A 16,578-nucleotide genomic window follows, 5' to 3' on the forward strand; every position below is an offset into this window, starting at 1 on the left:
TGAAATATTTACTCCACCTTAGCTTAATTGAAACACAAATCCTTGTGTTTATCATGAAAGAACCAGTAGAGCTAAACAGAACTTAATTTTTATGCAGAGAAAGTACCATTATATCTATTCACTCATCAGTGCTAATGGAACGAAAGGAACAGCATAAATAATTGAAAACCAATATTTGCATTTAACTTTGGAATGTATTTTTATATTTTTTTTCTGCCTATTGCAAAAATCGCAATTTTGGTCCCTGTGACAAAATTCACAATAGAGCTCCTGTGACAAAAACTCACAGAGCCATGCACTGGCAAGGACAATTCATCCTTCCATTAAATTGTTTTGGCAAATTTATCAAAACTTAATTGACCCTAAACATAAGGGTTTATTTTTGAACTCCCAATTCTATTCCATTGATCTGTATTCTCTTTGTGCAAGTATTATATTTTCTTCTTTGCTATAGCTTTTTATTAAGTTTGAAATCAGAAAATGTGAGTTTTCTAAATTGGGCCTTTTTTTTAGTATTATTTATTGTGAAATAATTTCAAATGTACAGAAAAGCTGAAAGAAAAGTACAAAGAACTCATCTTAAATCAGATCCTACAGTTGTTAACTTTTGCCATTTTCCCCCTTTCACCTCTATTAGAATTTTTCCTTTTTTTTTTCTTTTTAATGTTTCCTTTTCTGATCAGTCTGAGAGCAAGTTGCGGACATGTTGCTATTTCACCCATGAATATTTCACTGTGTATTTCCTCAGAAGCATATAGTGTTCTTTAACCTTTGTGCAAGCCTCCTAATCTGAGATAGTAACACTGATAGAATGCTACCATCCAATCCGTAGATGCCATTCAAATTTCACCCACTGCACAATGTCTCCTTTTCTAGTGTGTTAGTCATTCATCATGTCTGACTCTTTGCAACCCTATGGACTGTAGCCCACCAGACTCCTCTGTCCATGGGATTCTCCAGGCAAGAATACTGGAGTGGTTAGCCATTCCCTTCTCCAAGGGATCTTCCTGACCCAGGGATCGAACCCACATTTCCCACATTACAGGCAGATTCTTTACCATATGAGCCACCATGGAAGCCCAGAGGCCAGGATCTAAATCTAGAATCATGCATGACATTTCTTTATCATTCCTTTTTGATCTGCTTTAATCTGAAATAGTTTCTCAGTCTTCCTGTCTTTCATGAGTGACCTTAAAAGTTTGTTTTTCTTCCAGTTTTATTGAGATGTAATTGACATGCAGAACTTCATAAGTTTAAGTTGTACAGAATGATTTGACTTACAACCTGAAATGATTATCATAGTAACTTTAGTGAACATGTATCATCTCGTTTAGTTACAAAATCAAGGAAATAGAAAAAATTTCCTTGTGATGAGAATTCCAATTTTTATATTTTTTCTCAAGATGTTGACTTTTCTAGGTTCCTTGCATTTCCATATGAATATTATAATCAGCATATCAATTTGAAAAAAGGGACATTTGAAATTTTGATAGTGATTACATTGAATCAGTAGATCACTTTGGAGTATATTGCTATCTTGACAGTGCTGAGTCTGACAATACATGAATTTGGGATGTCTTTCAGTTGATTTAGGTCTTTAATTTTTTTCAACAATATTTTGTAGTTTTCAGCCTAGAGAGTCTTGTACTTATTTTGCAACTCTTGCAAGAGTTGAAAATTTAGCACTGTATTAAATTTATTCCTATTTTATTCTTTTAATGTTCTTGTTAATGAAATTGTTTTCATAATTTCATTTTCATCTTATTCATTACATGCAAATAGAAATAAAGTGTACCTTGGGATATAGATTTATATCCTGTGTACCTTGCAGCCTTGCTGAATTCGTTTATTATCTTGAATAGTTGAGTGCATGCATGTACGTGTGTGTGTATGAGTGTATTTCTTAGGATTTTCTGCGTACAAGATCATGTCATGTATAGAGATAGTTTTACTTATTGTCTAAACTACATGCCTTTTATTTCTTTTTATTGTCTTATTGCCCTGGCTGGAACTTCCAGTGAAGTGTTGAATAGAAGTAGTGACAGTAGACATTCTGTTCTTGTTCCTGATCATAGCTTTCAGCTACTTGTCATGAAATTGTTAGCTGTGGGATTTTATAGGCACCCTTCACTGGGTTAAGGGAGTTCTTTTCTATTCCTAATTTGTTGAGTGGCTTTTTAAAAACATGGAAAAGTACTAGTATTTGTCAAACGCTTTTTTTGTGTCTGTTGATATGGTCATTTGTTTTATTGTCTATTATTTTACTAACATGATACATTGATTAATTTTCATTTGTTAGACTAACCTTGCATTCTTTTTTTTAAGTTTATTTTTAATTGGAGGGTAATTGCTATACAGTGTTGTGTTGGTTTCTGCCATGCATCAACGTGACTCCACCATAGACAGATATACCTATGTTCCCTCCCTCCATGCCCTCCCTCCCACGCCATCCAACCCCTCTAGATAAACTTGCATTCTTGATACATATCCCACTTGGTCAGATGCATAGGTCTCTTTATACATGTCTATATTCAATTTTATTATTTACTTGAAGATTTTTAATCTATATTTATAAGCAATGTTGGTCTGTATTTTTCTTGTGATGTCTTTGGTTTTGGTGCCAGGACACCAAATGAGAGGGAAAGTGTTGCCTCCTCTGCTCTTTTTTCTTCTTTAAACATTAGGTAGAATTTACCCATGAAGCTATGACAAACCTAGACAGCATATTAAAAAGCAGAGACATTACTTTGCTAACAAAGATCTGTCTAGTCAAAGCTATGGTTTTTCCAGTAGTCATGTATGAATGTGAGAGTTGGATTATAAAGAAAGCTGAGCACCAAAGAATTGATGCTTTTGAACTGTGGTGTTCAAGACTCTTGAGAGTCCCTTGGACTTCAAGGAGATCCAGCCAGTCAATCCTAAAGTAAATCAGTCCTGAATATTCATTGGAAGGACTGATGCTGAAGCTGAAGCTCCAATACTTTGGCCACCTGATGCAAAGAACTGAGTCATTGGAAAAGACCCTGATGCTGGGAAAAATTGAAGGCAGGAGGAGAAAGAGACAATAGAGGATGAGATGGTTGGATGGCATCACTAACTTGATGGACATGAGTTTGGGCAAGATCTAGGAGTTGGTGATGGACAGGGAAGCCTGGTGTGCTGCAGTCCATGGGGTCACAAAGAGTTAGACAGGACTGAGCTAACTGACTGAACTGAACTGAGCTGAACCACCTAGAAAGCCCATAATCTTGTCAGCAAAGAGTTGGACATGACTGAGCGACTGAACTGAATTCAACTGACCCATGAAGCAGTCTACACCTGGGCTTTCCTTATAGGAAGAGTTTTTAGTGTTAATTAATAATTCTGCCTAATCTTTAAAAAAGAATTAACATCAATCTTTCAAAAACTTGTCCAAAAAATAGCACAGGAGGCAACACTTCCCCTCATACTGTTACATATTCAGATTTTCCATTTTCTCTTTCCTTTTTTTGGTAATTTGTGTCTTTCTAGGAATTTGTTCATTTCTTCTAAGTTATCTAGTTTGTTGTTGTACAGTTATTCATAATATTATCTTAAAATGTTTTTCCTGTAAAGTCAATATGTGATGTCTTCTCTTTCATTAATGGGCTTCCCTGGTGGCTCAGCAGGGAAGAGTCTGCCTGCCAATGCAGGGGACATAAGTTTGATCCCTGGGTCAGGAAGATCCCCTGGAGAAGGAAGTGATAACCCACTCCAGTATTCTTTCCTGGGGAATCCCATGGACAGAGAAGCCTGGTGGGCTACAATCCATGGTGTTGCAAAGGAGTTGGACACGACTGAGCAACTAAACAACAACAACTTTCATTACTAATTTTAGTAATTTGAGAGTTTTCTGACCTTGTCCAAAGGCTTGGCAACTTTGTTGCTCATTTAAAAAAAGTGACTTTTGGTTGTGTTGATTTTTCTGGGTTGATTTTCTTTCCTCTATTTCATTTATTTACACTCTAATCTTCATTCCTTCCTTCCTTCTACTTGCTTTGGGGTTAAGTTTCCTTTTCTACTTTCCTAAGATAAATTATTTGATTATTGATTTGAGGTATTGTTTTTCTAGCATTTATAGCTATATATAAGTTTCCCTTTCAATACTGCTTTTTCTGCATATGTAAATTTTGGTCTCTTGTTTTAATTTTCATTCAACTCAAAGTGTTATCTGATTTTACTTGTGAATTTTCTTCTTTGGGCTGTTGGTATTTAGGAGTGTTTAGTCAGTTTTTGTTTTTAATTATTCTTTGCATACTTGTGCATTTTTTAGATCTTTATGTTGTTCTTTTCTAATTTAATTTTGTTGTAGTTAGACTGTATTTTCTTTGTATAATTTAACATCTTTTGAGACCTGTTCTATGCCTACTGTATGGTCTATCCTAGAGAATGTTCCATATGCACTTAATAAGAATGTATATTCTACTGTTGTGAGATAAAAGTGTGCTATGGAAGTCTGTTAGGTCTACTTAGTTTATATTGTTCAGATCTTCTGAATTGCTAATTTTCTGCCTAATTTACTTTATTAAAATAATACATTGAAATTTCTGTTATTATCACATTGTCTAATTTTTCCCTTCTGTTTTCTTTGTTCTTTACTTTCTGTTTGTTCTGTTTTTCCTTTCTGCGTTTTGTGTCAGTTTTTGTTTCAAATATTTTGTGGCTCTGTCGTTAGGTGCATGTATGTTTATAATTGTGATCATATATGTTTCAGGTAGATTTACTATTTTACCATCACAATATGTCTCTTTAGCTCTAGTAACAATTTTTGCCTCAGTCAAATCACGGTGGCTGTTTTCCTGGTGTATCATTTTCTATGCTTTTACTTTTTAAAATTTATTTATTTATTTATTTGGCTGCATTGGGTCTTACTTGTGGCACACAGACTCTTTCATTGTAGCCTCTGGGCTTCTATTTGTGGCTCAGGCCCCAGAGTGCATGGGCTCAGTAGTTGTGGTTTGTGAGCTCTCTAGTCGCAGCTTGTTGGTTTAGTTGCCCCATAGCACATGGGATCTTAGTTCCCTGACCAGGGATTGAACCCTTGTACCCTACATTGGAGGGTAGAGTCTTTTTCTGTTTTTAACTTTTTTAAAAAATTTTATTATTTTTTAATTGAAGGATAATTGCTTTACAGAATTTTGTTGTTTTCTGTCAAACCTCAACATGAATCAGACATAGGTATACATATATCCCCTGTCTCTTACTACTGGGCCACCAGGGAAATCCCTATGCTTTTATTTTTAACCTAAATATATCTTTGTATCTAAAATATATTTTCTTTGGACAAGGTATACTTGGATTTTTTTTTTAATAAAATCTGACAAACTTTGTCTTTTGATTGCATTATTTAACTCACGCATATTTAATGTAATTATTGAGGCAATTAGATTTATTTTTGTGATTTTGCTTTCATTTTCTATGTCTCATGTCAATTTTTGTTCTTCTCTTCCTCCTTTAATGCCTTTACTTGTATTCAATAGATATTTTATGGTGTGCCAAGCAGGTGCTGTGAGTATCAGAACAACTCTTTAGCAGCATTGAGACATGAGGGAATATGGGACTGGAATTTTCACGAAATGGCTTCATCAACCTTCTCAATAGAGAAGGAGCTAGGCATGGGAAATTAGTGTGTATGGTATCTTCCGGTTTTCACCAACTGCCAAATCCACCTATGCATGTGTGCATGCTCAGTTGCTAAGTCATGTCCAACTCTTTGCTACCCCATGAACTACAGCAGGCCAGGCTTCCCTGTCCTTCACCAACTCCCTGAGCATGCTCAAACTCATGTCCATTGAGTCAGTGATGCCATCTAACCATCGCATCCTCTGTCATCCCTTTCTCTTCTTGCCTTCAATCTTTCCCAGCATCAAAGTCTTTGCCAGTGATTCAGTTCTTTGCATCAGGTGGCCAAAGTATTGGAGCTTCAGCTTCAGCATCAGCCCTTCCAATGAATATTCAGGACTGATTCCCTTTAGGATTCACTGATTTTATCCATTTGCTCTCCAAGAGACTCTCAAAAGTCTTCCATGGCACTACAGTTCAAAAGTATCAATTCCTTGGTGCTCAGTCTTCTTTATAGTCCAACTCTCACATCCATACATGACTACTGGAAAAACAATAGCTTTGACTATATGGACCTTTGTCAGCAAAGTGATGTATCCACTTCTTAATATGCTGTCTAGGTTTATCATAGCTTTTCTTCCAAGGAGCAAGCAACTTTTAACTTCATGATTGGAGTCAATGTCCACAGGTTTTTTAGGAGACCACCTGAGAGTAGATTAAAGGAGTGCAGGCTCCACCCTCCCTTGCCCCTTGAACCATTATTATGAAACTCTTCATCAAATACTCTGGGCTTGGGAAACAGAGTTTTTAAAGGCAGGAGCCCACTGTGTCCCCATTTGCCTGACAAAGTTATAAAGCCATCCTATTGCCAAAATCTTGGCTCTCTGTTCATCAATAATGTGTGCCAAACAGTAATATGGAGACAGAGTTATAGAGGAGAAGGAAAGAATGGCGTTATTACCTTGCCAGGCAAAGGGGGAACACAGTAGCCTAGTGCCTCAAGAGCTATGCATTCCTCCCTGGTGAATAAGGAGGAGTCAGACAGGGTTATGTGATAAAGATCAAGGCAGTAACAGTATTTCTTCTTTAGAGTTTCAAAAGGGTGGCATTGCTGACAAGATTATGGGCTTCCTAGGTGGTTCAGCTCAGTTCAGTTCAGTCAGTTAGCTCAGTCCTGTCTGACTCTTTGTGACCCCATGGACTGCAGCATGCCAGGCCTCCCTGTCTATCACCAACTCCTGGAGTTTACTCAAACTCATGTCCTTTGAGTCGGTGATGCTATCCAACCATCTCATCCTCTGTCATCCCCTTCTCCTCCCACCTTCAATCTTTTCCAGCATCAGGGTCTTTTCCAATGAGTCAGTTCTTTGCATCAGATGGCCAAAATATTGGAATTTCTGTTTCAACATCAGTCCTTCCAATGAATATTCAGGACTGCTTTCCTTTAGGATGGACTGGCTGGATCTCCTTGCAGTCCAAGGGACTCTCAAGAGTCTTCTCCAACACCACAGTTCAAAAACATCAAGTCTTCAACTCTCAGCTTTCCTTATAGTCCAACTCTCACATCCATACATGACCACTGGAAAAACCATAGCATTGACTACATGGACCTTAGTCAGCAAAGTAATGCCTTTGCTTTTTAACACGCTATCTAGGTTGGTCATAACTTTTCGTCCCAGAGTAAGCGTCTTTTAATTTCATGGCTGCAGTCACCATCTGCAGTGATTTTGGAGCCCCCCAAAATAAAGTGTGCCCCTGTTTCCACTATTTCCCCATCTATTTGCCATGAAGTGATGGGACCAGGTGCTACATTCTTAGATTTTTGAATGTTGAGCTTTAAGCCAACATTTTCACTCTCCTCTTTCATTTAAATCAAGAGGCTCTTTAGTTCTTCTTTGTTTTCTGCCATAAGGGTAGTGTCATCTGCATATCTGAGGTTACTGATATTTCTCCTGGCAATCTTGATTCCAAAGAATGGCAAGAAGAGATAAGAAAGGCTTCTTCAGCGATCAATGCAAAGAAATAGAGGAAAACAACAGAATGCAAAAGACTTAACTCCCCAGGTCATTAGGTGCCCAATATGCTACTGGAGATCAGTGGAGAAATAACTCCAGAAAGAATGAAGGGATGGAGCCAAAGCAAAAATAATACCCAGTTGTGGATGTGACTGGTGATAGAAGCAAGAGCCGATGCTGTAAAGAGCAATATTGCATAGGAACCTGGAATGTCAGGTCCATGAATCAAGGCAAATTGGAAGTGGTCAAACAGGAGATGGCAAGGGTGAACATCAACATTCTAGGAATCAACGAACTAAAATGGACTGGAATGGGTGAATTTAACTCAGATGACCATTATATCTACTACTGCAGGCAGGAATCCCTCAGAAGAAATGGAGTAGCCATTATGGTCAGCAAAAGAGTCCAAAATGCAGTACTTGGGTGCAATCTCAAAAATGACAGAATGATCTCTGTTCGTCTGCAAAGCAAACCGTTCAATATCACAATTATCCAAGTCTAGGCCCCAACCAGTAACGCTGAAGAAGCTGAAGTTGAACAGTTTTATGAAGACCTACAAGACCTTTTAGAAATAACACCCCCAAAAGATGTCCTTTTTATTATAGGGGACTGGAATGCAAAAGTAGGAAGTCAAGAAACACCTGGAGTAACAGGCAAATTTGGCCTTGGAATGCAGAATGAAGCAGGGCAAAGACTACTAGAGTTTTGCCAAGAAAATGCACTGGTCATAGCAAACACCCTCTTCCAACAACACAAGAGAAGACTCTACACATGGACATCACCAGATGGTCAACACTGAAATCAGACTGATTATATTCTTTGCAGCCAAAGATGGAGAAGCTCTATACAGTCAAAAAAAACAAGACTGGGTGCTGACTGTAGCTCAGATCATGAACTCCTTATTACCAAATTCAGACTCAAATTGAAGAAAGTAGGGAAAACAGCTAGATCATTCAGGTATGACCTAAATCAAATCCCTTATGATTATACAGTGGAAGCGAGAAATAGATTTAAGGGCCTAGATCTGATAGAGTGCCTGATAAACTATGGAATGAGGTTTGTGACATTGTACAGGAGACAGGGATCAAGACCATCCCCATGGAAAAGAAATGCAAAAAAGCAAAATGGCTGTCTGAGGAGGCCTTACAAATAGCTGTGAAAAGAAGAGAAGTGAAAAGCAAAGGAGAAAAGGAAAGATATAGGCATCTGAATGCAGAGTTCCAAAGAATAGCAAGAAGAGATAAGAAAGCCTTCTTCAGTGATCAGTGCAAAGAAATAGAGGAAAAGAACAGAATGGGAAAGACTAGAGATCTCTTCAAGAAAATTAGAGATACCAAGGGAACATTTCATGCAAAGATGGGCTCGAGAAAGGACAGAAATGGTATGGACCTAACAGAAGCAGAAGATATTAAGAAGAGATGGCAAGAATACACAGAAGAACTGTACAGAAAAGATCTTCACCACCCAGATAATCATGATGATGTGATCACTAATCTAGAGCCAGACATCTTGGAATGTGAAGTCAAGTGGGCCTTAGAAAGCATGACTATGAACAAAGCTAGTGGAGGTGATGGAATTCCAGTTGAGCTGTTTCAAATCCTGAAAGATGATGCTGTGAAAGTGCTGCACTCAATATGCTAGCAAGTTTGGAAAACTCAGCAGTGGCCACAGGACTGGAAAAGGTCAGTTTTCATTCCAATCCCAAAGAAAGGCAATGCAAAAGAATGCTCAAACAATTGCACTCGTCTCACACGCTAGTACAGTAATGCTCAAAATTCTCCAAGCCAGGCTTCAGCAATACATGAACTGAACTTCCAGATGTTCAAGCTGGTTTTAGAAAAGGCAGAGGAACCAGAGATGAAATTGCCAACATCTGCTGGATCATTGAAAAAGGAAGAGAGTTCCAGAAAAAACATCTATTTCTGCTCTATTGACTATGCCAAAGCCTTTGACTGTGTGGATTACAATAAACTGTGGACAATTCTGAAAGAGATGGGAGTACCAGACCACCTGACTTGCCTCTTGAGAAATCTGAATGCAGGTCAGGAAGCAACAGTTAGAACTGGACATGGAACAACAGACTGGTTCCAAATAGGAAAAGGAGAACATCAAGGCTGTATATTGTCACCCTACTTATTTAACTTATATACAGAGTACATCATGAGAAACCCTGGACTGGAAGAAACACAAGCTGGAATGCTGGGAGAAATATCAATAACCTCAGATATGCAGATGACACCACCCTTATGGCAGAAAGTGAAGAGGAACTAAAAAGCCTCTTGATGAAAGTGAAAGAGGAGAGTGAAAAAGTTGGCTTAAAGCTCAACATTCAGCAAATGAAGATCATGGCATCTGGTCCCATCACTTCATGGGAAATAGATGGGGAAACAGTGGAAACAGTGTCAGACTTTATTTCTTTGGGCTCCAAAATCACTGCAGATGGTGATTGCAGCCATGAAATTAAAAGATGCTTACTCCTTGGAAGAAAAGTTATGACCAACCTAGATAGCATATTCAAAAGCAGAGACATTACTTTGCCAACTAAGGTCCGTCTAGTCAAGGCTATGGTTTTTCCTTTGATCCTGTATGGATGTGAGAGTTGGACTGTGAAGAAGGCTGAGCGCCGAAAAATTGATGCTTTTGAACTGTGGTGTTGGAGAAGACTCTTGAGAGTCCCTTGGACTGCAAGGAAATCCAACCAGTCATCCTGAAGGAGATCAGCCCTGGGATTTCTTTTGGAAGGAATGATGCTAAAGCTGAAACTCCAGTACTTTGGCCACCTCATGCGAGGAATTAACCCATTGGATAAGACTGTGATGCTGGGAGGGATTGAGGGCAGGAGGAGAAGGGGACGACTGAGGATGAGATGGCTGGATGGCATCACAGACTCGATGGACGTGAGTCTGAGTGAACTCCAGGAGATGGTGATGGACAGGGAGGCCTGGCATGCTGCGATTCATGGGGTCGCAAAGAGTCAGACACGACTAAGCAACTGAACTGAACTGAACTGGACTGATCTGAACTGAATCTTGATTCCCGCTTGTGCTTCCCAGGTGGTGCTCATGATAAAATATCTCCCTTCCAATGCTGAAGATGTAAGAGATCCAGATTCAATCCGTGGTTTGAGGAGCTCCCCTGGAGGAAGGCCTGGCAATCCATTCCAGTATTCTTGTCTGGAGAATCCCTTGGACAGAGGAGTCTGACAGGCTATAATCTACAGAGCCTCAAAGAGTCAGACAGGACTGACGTGACTTAGCACACACACTGACATGATTAGGATTTGTGCAGGGCCTCAGGTGGCCAGGTCTCCTAATCCTGATGATCTGTTCCAGTTCCTTTAATCTTGCCTCAGGTGGTTTTGTTGCTGCTTCTCCTTTTTTAACTCACAGAAGGTCATGGAGGCTGGAGTCTTGCCTACAAGAAATGGAAGACAACAAGGCCTTAGTGTCCAGGAGCTCCACAGGGTCCTGCTCGGTACCAATCCTTTTCTATTTTGCCCAAAACTCTGTATCCGAGATTCAGTTTGACAGTAGTGCATAGAGAAGCTTAGTTTTTGGTAACACTTCATTTCTTTCTTCTTTAGGATTAGTGTGCTGGTGAAAAATTCTTTTAGTTTTCTTTCCTCCTTATTCTTAGTGGAAATCTTTCCTATATATAGAAATACATGCTAACAGTTCATTTCTTTCACCACTTGAGAAATGTTGTGACACTTTCTTTTGGACTGTGTGGTTTCTGATGAGATATCTGCTATTTGAATCATTTTCTCTGTGTAGTTTAGATGTTGTTTCTCTTTCATTTTTTTTCAATTTTTTTCTTTTCTTTGGTTTTTAGAAGTTCAACTGTGATGTATCTTGCTATGAACTTCTTTGGGTTCTTTGAGCTCACCCATTGAGTTTTTTATTTCAGTCATTGTATTGTTCAAGCCTAAATTTTCCATTTGATTTTTCTTTGTATCTTATATTTATCTGCCAAATCTTTGTATTTCTTTGCTGAGACTTTCTATTTTTTAATTTTCTTCAAATGTTTATAATTGCTTGTTGAAACATTTTCTGATTGTTGCTTTAAAATGTTCGTCAAGTAATTCTGCATCTCTATCACTTGTTGGTATTTATCTTATTGTCCTTTTAAATTAAGTTGTGTTGAGGGTAGAAGTCAAGCTTCCCTGCTCAGTATCTTTTGACACCCAAGGAGAGGAGAGCCCCCTTAATATTCCTGAGCAAGAGTGAGTTCAGGTCTCCCATAGATTTCTGCTATTAACACCCCAGCCGGAAGGAGTAGAAGTACCTCATTAGTGCTTCCCAATAGTGAACACTGTTAGTGGAGTGGGGAGGGGGAGTGACCTTGTTACCATTTGATGATAGGGAAAATCATGACTCTCCACTAGGCCTTCTCATGTACTGCTTTATCAGGGAAGGGGAGGGGTGGCCTCATTAATATCAGATGGTAATGGATATTCAGATTCCCTACATGGTTTCCACTAATATCTTGGGGGCCAGGGCTTATTACCATCTGGCAGGGATGAAAGTTCTACCTTCTGTAATGCTACCTTGGTGGGATGGGGAGTGTTAGAATACCGTATTTCAGCCTAGCCAGAATGAAAGCCTAGGTTCTCTCTCCCCTCAGCCTTGGCTCATGCAATCTTGTCTGTGGTTTTTGACTGTAGTAGAGTGACTGTTTTGTGTCTTGCTAGACCCCCCTTTCCTGGTCTTTTGGCTAAAGAGAGCTGCTTTTCTTGGGTGTCTGTCCTCACTGGTTGCCATTTCTGTGTTGCTAGCGTCTTTAGCAGACAGTCTAAGACATATGAGGCAAAAAGAAAATCCAGGGACCTCACTGCCATGTCATTCCTCAGGTCCTGACATGCCTATCTGGTTTCCATCTTCTCTCCACCATTGAGTCTTCCTGTACTTATTTTCTATATAATATCTTGTTATATTTACTTAGTGAAAGGAATTGGGAAAAATATATCTTCTTCATTTTTCCATAAGTGGAAGTCCTTCACCATATTCTTTTATCATCCTTTACTGGTGATATATTTGTCCAACTTGCACACTAAAGATTATACAGTACTTAAGGGCAAGAATAATGATTTTGCATATTTATACCCCCATGGCCTAAGATGACACCTGCCTGGAGCATAGTGTTTCTTTAGGAACTGTTTGTTGACTGAGTTAAAACTTTGAATAACTTTTAGACTTCTTGCCCTTAAAGAACAAAGCATCCTGGTTAAAGAAATATTAATTAATAGTTCATAAGAGTAACATGATTAAATTCTGAATTATCCCAGGCTTTCATAGGCTGGGCAATTTATGTCCTGTATAGGTAAAATTTTCCATCTCCTTGAAATACTTTAAAATGAACATATCATATCATATCATATCATATCATATCATATCATATCATATCATATGTTTAACATATCATATGTTTAAAATGAACATATCTCTGCTCCCTAAATAGAAAAGATTAATTCCTTCTCTGTATCCCCATTGTACACACTTCTTTTATACTGCTTAAAACCATGTATTGCTTTATTTTTGTATTTTTTCCTCATTAAGCTAAAAGTTTCCTTAAAAGCAGGGATCACATTTTATTCATATTTGTAGCTCAAGTTTCTCAGGCTCTTGAGATATAGTATACAGAAGACACTTGAATGAATGGCTGTTGAATGAATGAATCAGTGCATTCTGTTACACCCATATATGCAAATATATGATTCAAATTTTAATTTTTAGACATTTATACTTAAATATATTTAGAGGGAAATTAATCATAACTCTAGATGGGCTTCCCTTGTGGCTCAGCTGGTAAAGAATCCACCTGCAGTGTGAGAGACCTGGGTTCAATCCCTGGGTTGGGAAGATCCCCTGGAGAAGGGAAAGGCTACCCACTCCAGTATTCTGGCCTGGAGAATTCCTTGGACTGTACAGTCCATGGGGTCACAAAGAGTCAGACATGACTGAACGACTTTCACTTTCACTAGATTTAAAAATATATTAATTGCTTCCTACTGAGCCAGACAGAGAAGTCAGACAGAGAAGGAAAAATATCATATGACATTTCTTATATGTGGAATCTAAAAGGAAATAATTCAAACGAACTTAATTACAAAATAGAAAGAGACTCACACTAAGAGAACAGACTCATTCATGACTGGGGGGGGAAGGATATGGAGAAGGGATAAAGAGTTTGAGACAGAGATGATAGTTTACAGTAAACAGTGTCAGATTCATTATCTCTGAAGGAGAAAATTTCGCTTTGGGACAAAGACACAGCTTCACTCACTCAAAGCTTTGTGTGGCAAAAGTTTTATTAAAGTGGAAAGCGATAGAGAAAGATTCTGACACAGACATCAACAGTGGGCAAAAAGAGTGCCCCACCCCCCACCTCCCAGTCTTAGCAAGGGATTTATAGACCTTTTTCCTTGGTTACTAACAATAGGTCAGAAGAATGCCTCAAGGCGGTGAAGGTCTTAGCAGACCCACTCCCACAACGTGCATCTTAAAATAACAAATAATAAGATTAGCCAGAAGGAACAGGTTCCTGTTAAGGAGAAACATATCATCCAGCAAGACACATTGTTGTTATATAATCATTAGTACAGAGTTTAAGGAAAAACATACCCTTGAGCAAGATGAGTTGTTTTGTTGTTAGCTCTGGGTTTAAAGAAAGTTAGATTGTTGCCATAACAACTCGGAGCTTAAGGGAAAAAAAACAAACAAACAAACAGAAACTCTTATGTGACCAAGACAAAGGATGGAAAATGTTTGTCACTTCCTCCTGTTCCTCAACTGGACTCCTTATCAACCCGCCCAAGAACTAGCTCTCTCAGATATGTTCAGTTCAGTTCAGTTCAGTTCAGTTCAGTCACTCACTTATGTCTGACTCTTTGCAACCCCATTAACCATAACACACCAGGCCTCTCTGTCCATCACCATCTCCTGGAATTTACCCAAGGCAATGGCACCCCACTCCAGTACTCTTGCCTGGGAAATCCCATGGGCGGAGGAGCCTGGTAGGCTGCAGTCTATGGGGTCACAAAGAGTTGGACACGACTGAGCGACTTCACTTTCACTTTTCACTTTCTTGCATTGGAGAAGGAAATGGCAACCCACTCCAGTGTTCTTGCCTGGAGAATCCCAGGGATGGAGGAGCCTGGTGGGCTGCCGTCTATGGGGTCGCACAGAGTCAGACATGACTGAAGTGACTTAGCAGCATGTCCATTGAGACGGTGATTCCATCCAACCACCTCATCCTCTGTCATCCCCTTTTCCTCCTGTCCTTAATCTTTCCCAGGATCAGGGTCTTCTCAAATGAGTCAGCTTTTCGCATCAGGTGGCCAAAGTATTGGAGTTTCAGCTTCAACATTAGTCCTTCCAATGAACACCCAGGACTGATCTCCTTTAGGATGGACTGGTTGGATCTCCTTGCAGTCCAAAGGACTCTCAAGAGTCTTCTCCAATACTGCAGTTCAAAAGCATCAATTCTTCTGCACTCAGCTTTCTTTATAGTCCAACTCTCACATCCATACATGACCACTGGAAAAACTATAGCCTTGACTAGACGGACCTTTGTTGGCAAAGCAATGTCTCTGCTTTTTAATATACTGTATAGGTTGGTCATAACTTTCCTTCCAAGGAGTAAGCGTCTTTTAATTTCATGGCTGCAGTCACCATCAGCAGTGATTTGGGAGCTCAGAAAAATAAAGTCAGCCATTGTTTCCACTGTTTCCCCATCTATTGGCCATGAAGTAATGGGACCAGAAGGGGACGACAGAGGATGAGATGGCTGGATGGCATCACTGACTCGATGGACGTGAGTCTCAGTGAACTCCGGGAGTTGGTGATGGACAGGGAGGCCTGGCGTGCTGTGATTCATGGGGTCGCAAATAGTCAGACACAACTGAGCGACTAAACTGAACTGAATGGAACCAGATGCCATGATTTTAGTTTTCTGAATGTTGAGCTTTTTCACTCTCCTCTTTCAGTTTCATCAAGAGGCTCTTTAGTTCTTCTTCACTTTCTGCCATAAGGGTGGTGTCATCTGCATATCTGAGGTTATTGATATTTCGCCCAGCAATCTTGATTCCAGCTTATGCTTCCTCCAGCCCAGCGTTTCTCATGATGTACTCTGCATATCAGTTAAATAAGCAGGGTGACAATATACAGCCTTGACGTACTCCTTTTCCTGTTTGGAACTAGTCTGTTGTTCCATGTCCATTTCTAACTGTTGCTTCCTGACCTGCATACAGGTTTCTCAAGAGGCATGTCAGGTGGTCTGGTATTCCCATCTCTAAGAATTTTCCACAGTTTATTGTGATCCAGTCAAAGGCTTTAGCATAGTCAATAAAACCGAAATAGATGTTTTTCTGTAACTCTCTTGCTTCTTCAGTGATCCAGCAGATGTTGGCAATTTAATCTCTTGTTCCTTTGCCTTTTCTAAGACCAGCTTGCACATGTGGAAGTTCACGGTTCATGTATTACTGAAGCCTGGCTTGGAGAATTTTAAGCATCACTTTACTAGCATGTAAGATGAGTGCAATTGTGCAGTAGTTTGAGCATTCTTTGGCATTGTCTGCAATGCAAGAGACCCGGGTTTGATCCCTGGGTGGGGAAGATCCCCTCGAGAAGGAAATGGCAACCCACTCCATTATTCTTGCCTGGAGAATCCCATGGACGGAGCAGCCTGTTAGGCTACAGTCCACGGGGTCACAAAGAGTCGGACATGACTTAGTGACTTCACTTTCTTTCTTTCTTTCTTTGGGATTAGAGTGAAAATTGATCTTTTCCAGTCCTGTGGCCACTGCTGAGTTTTCCAAATTTGCTAACATATTGAGTGTAGCACTCTAACAGCATCATCTTTCAGGATTTGAAATAGCTCAACTGGAATTCTATCACCTAAGGCCCACTTGACTTCACATTCCAGGATGTCTGGCTCTAGGTGAGTGATCACACCATCATGATTATCTGGGTCATGAAGAATTTTT

General features: G+C 39.4%; 1 protein-coding gene across 2 annotated transcripts in view; it reads left to right on the forward strand.

The window, feature by feature from the left end:
• Positions 1-16,578, forward strand: part of APOOL (apolipoprotein O like) — a 94,438-nt gene that overhangs the window by 9,998 nt on the left and 67,862 nt on the right. Inside the window, exon 1 of one of the 2 annotated variants that reach the window (XM_060408384.1) lies at positions 16,367-16,532. The exons of the other annotated variant lie outside the window; for it this stretch is intronic. The gene's annotated coding sequence lies outside the window, so the exon portion shown is untranslated. Of the gene's footprint in view, positions 1-16,366; positions 16,533-16,578 lie in introns of those variants that run through there. 2 annotated transcript variants of the gene reach the window in all.

This window comes from Ovis aries, chromosome X (assembly GCF_016772045.2).
Source record: "Ovis aries strain OAR_USU_Benz2616 breed Rambouillet chromosome X, ARS-UI_Ramb_v3.0, whole genome shotgun sequence".
NCBI lineage: Eukaryota > Metazoa > Chordata > Mammalia > Artiodactyla > Bovidae > Ovis > Ovis aries.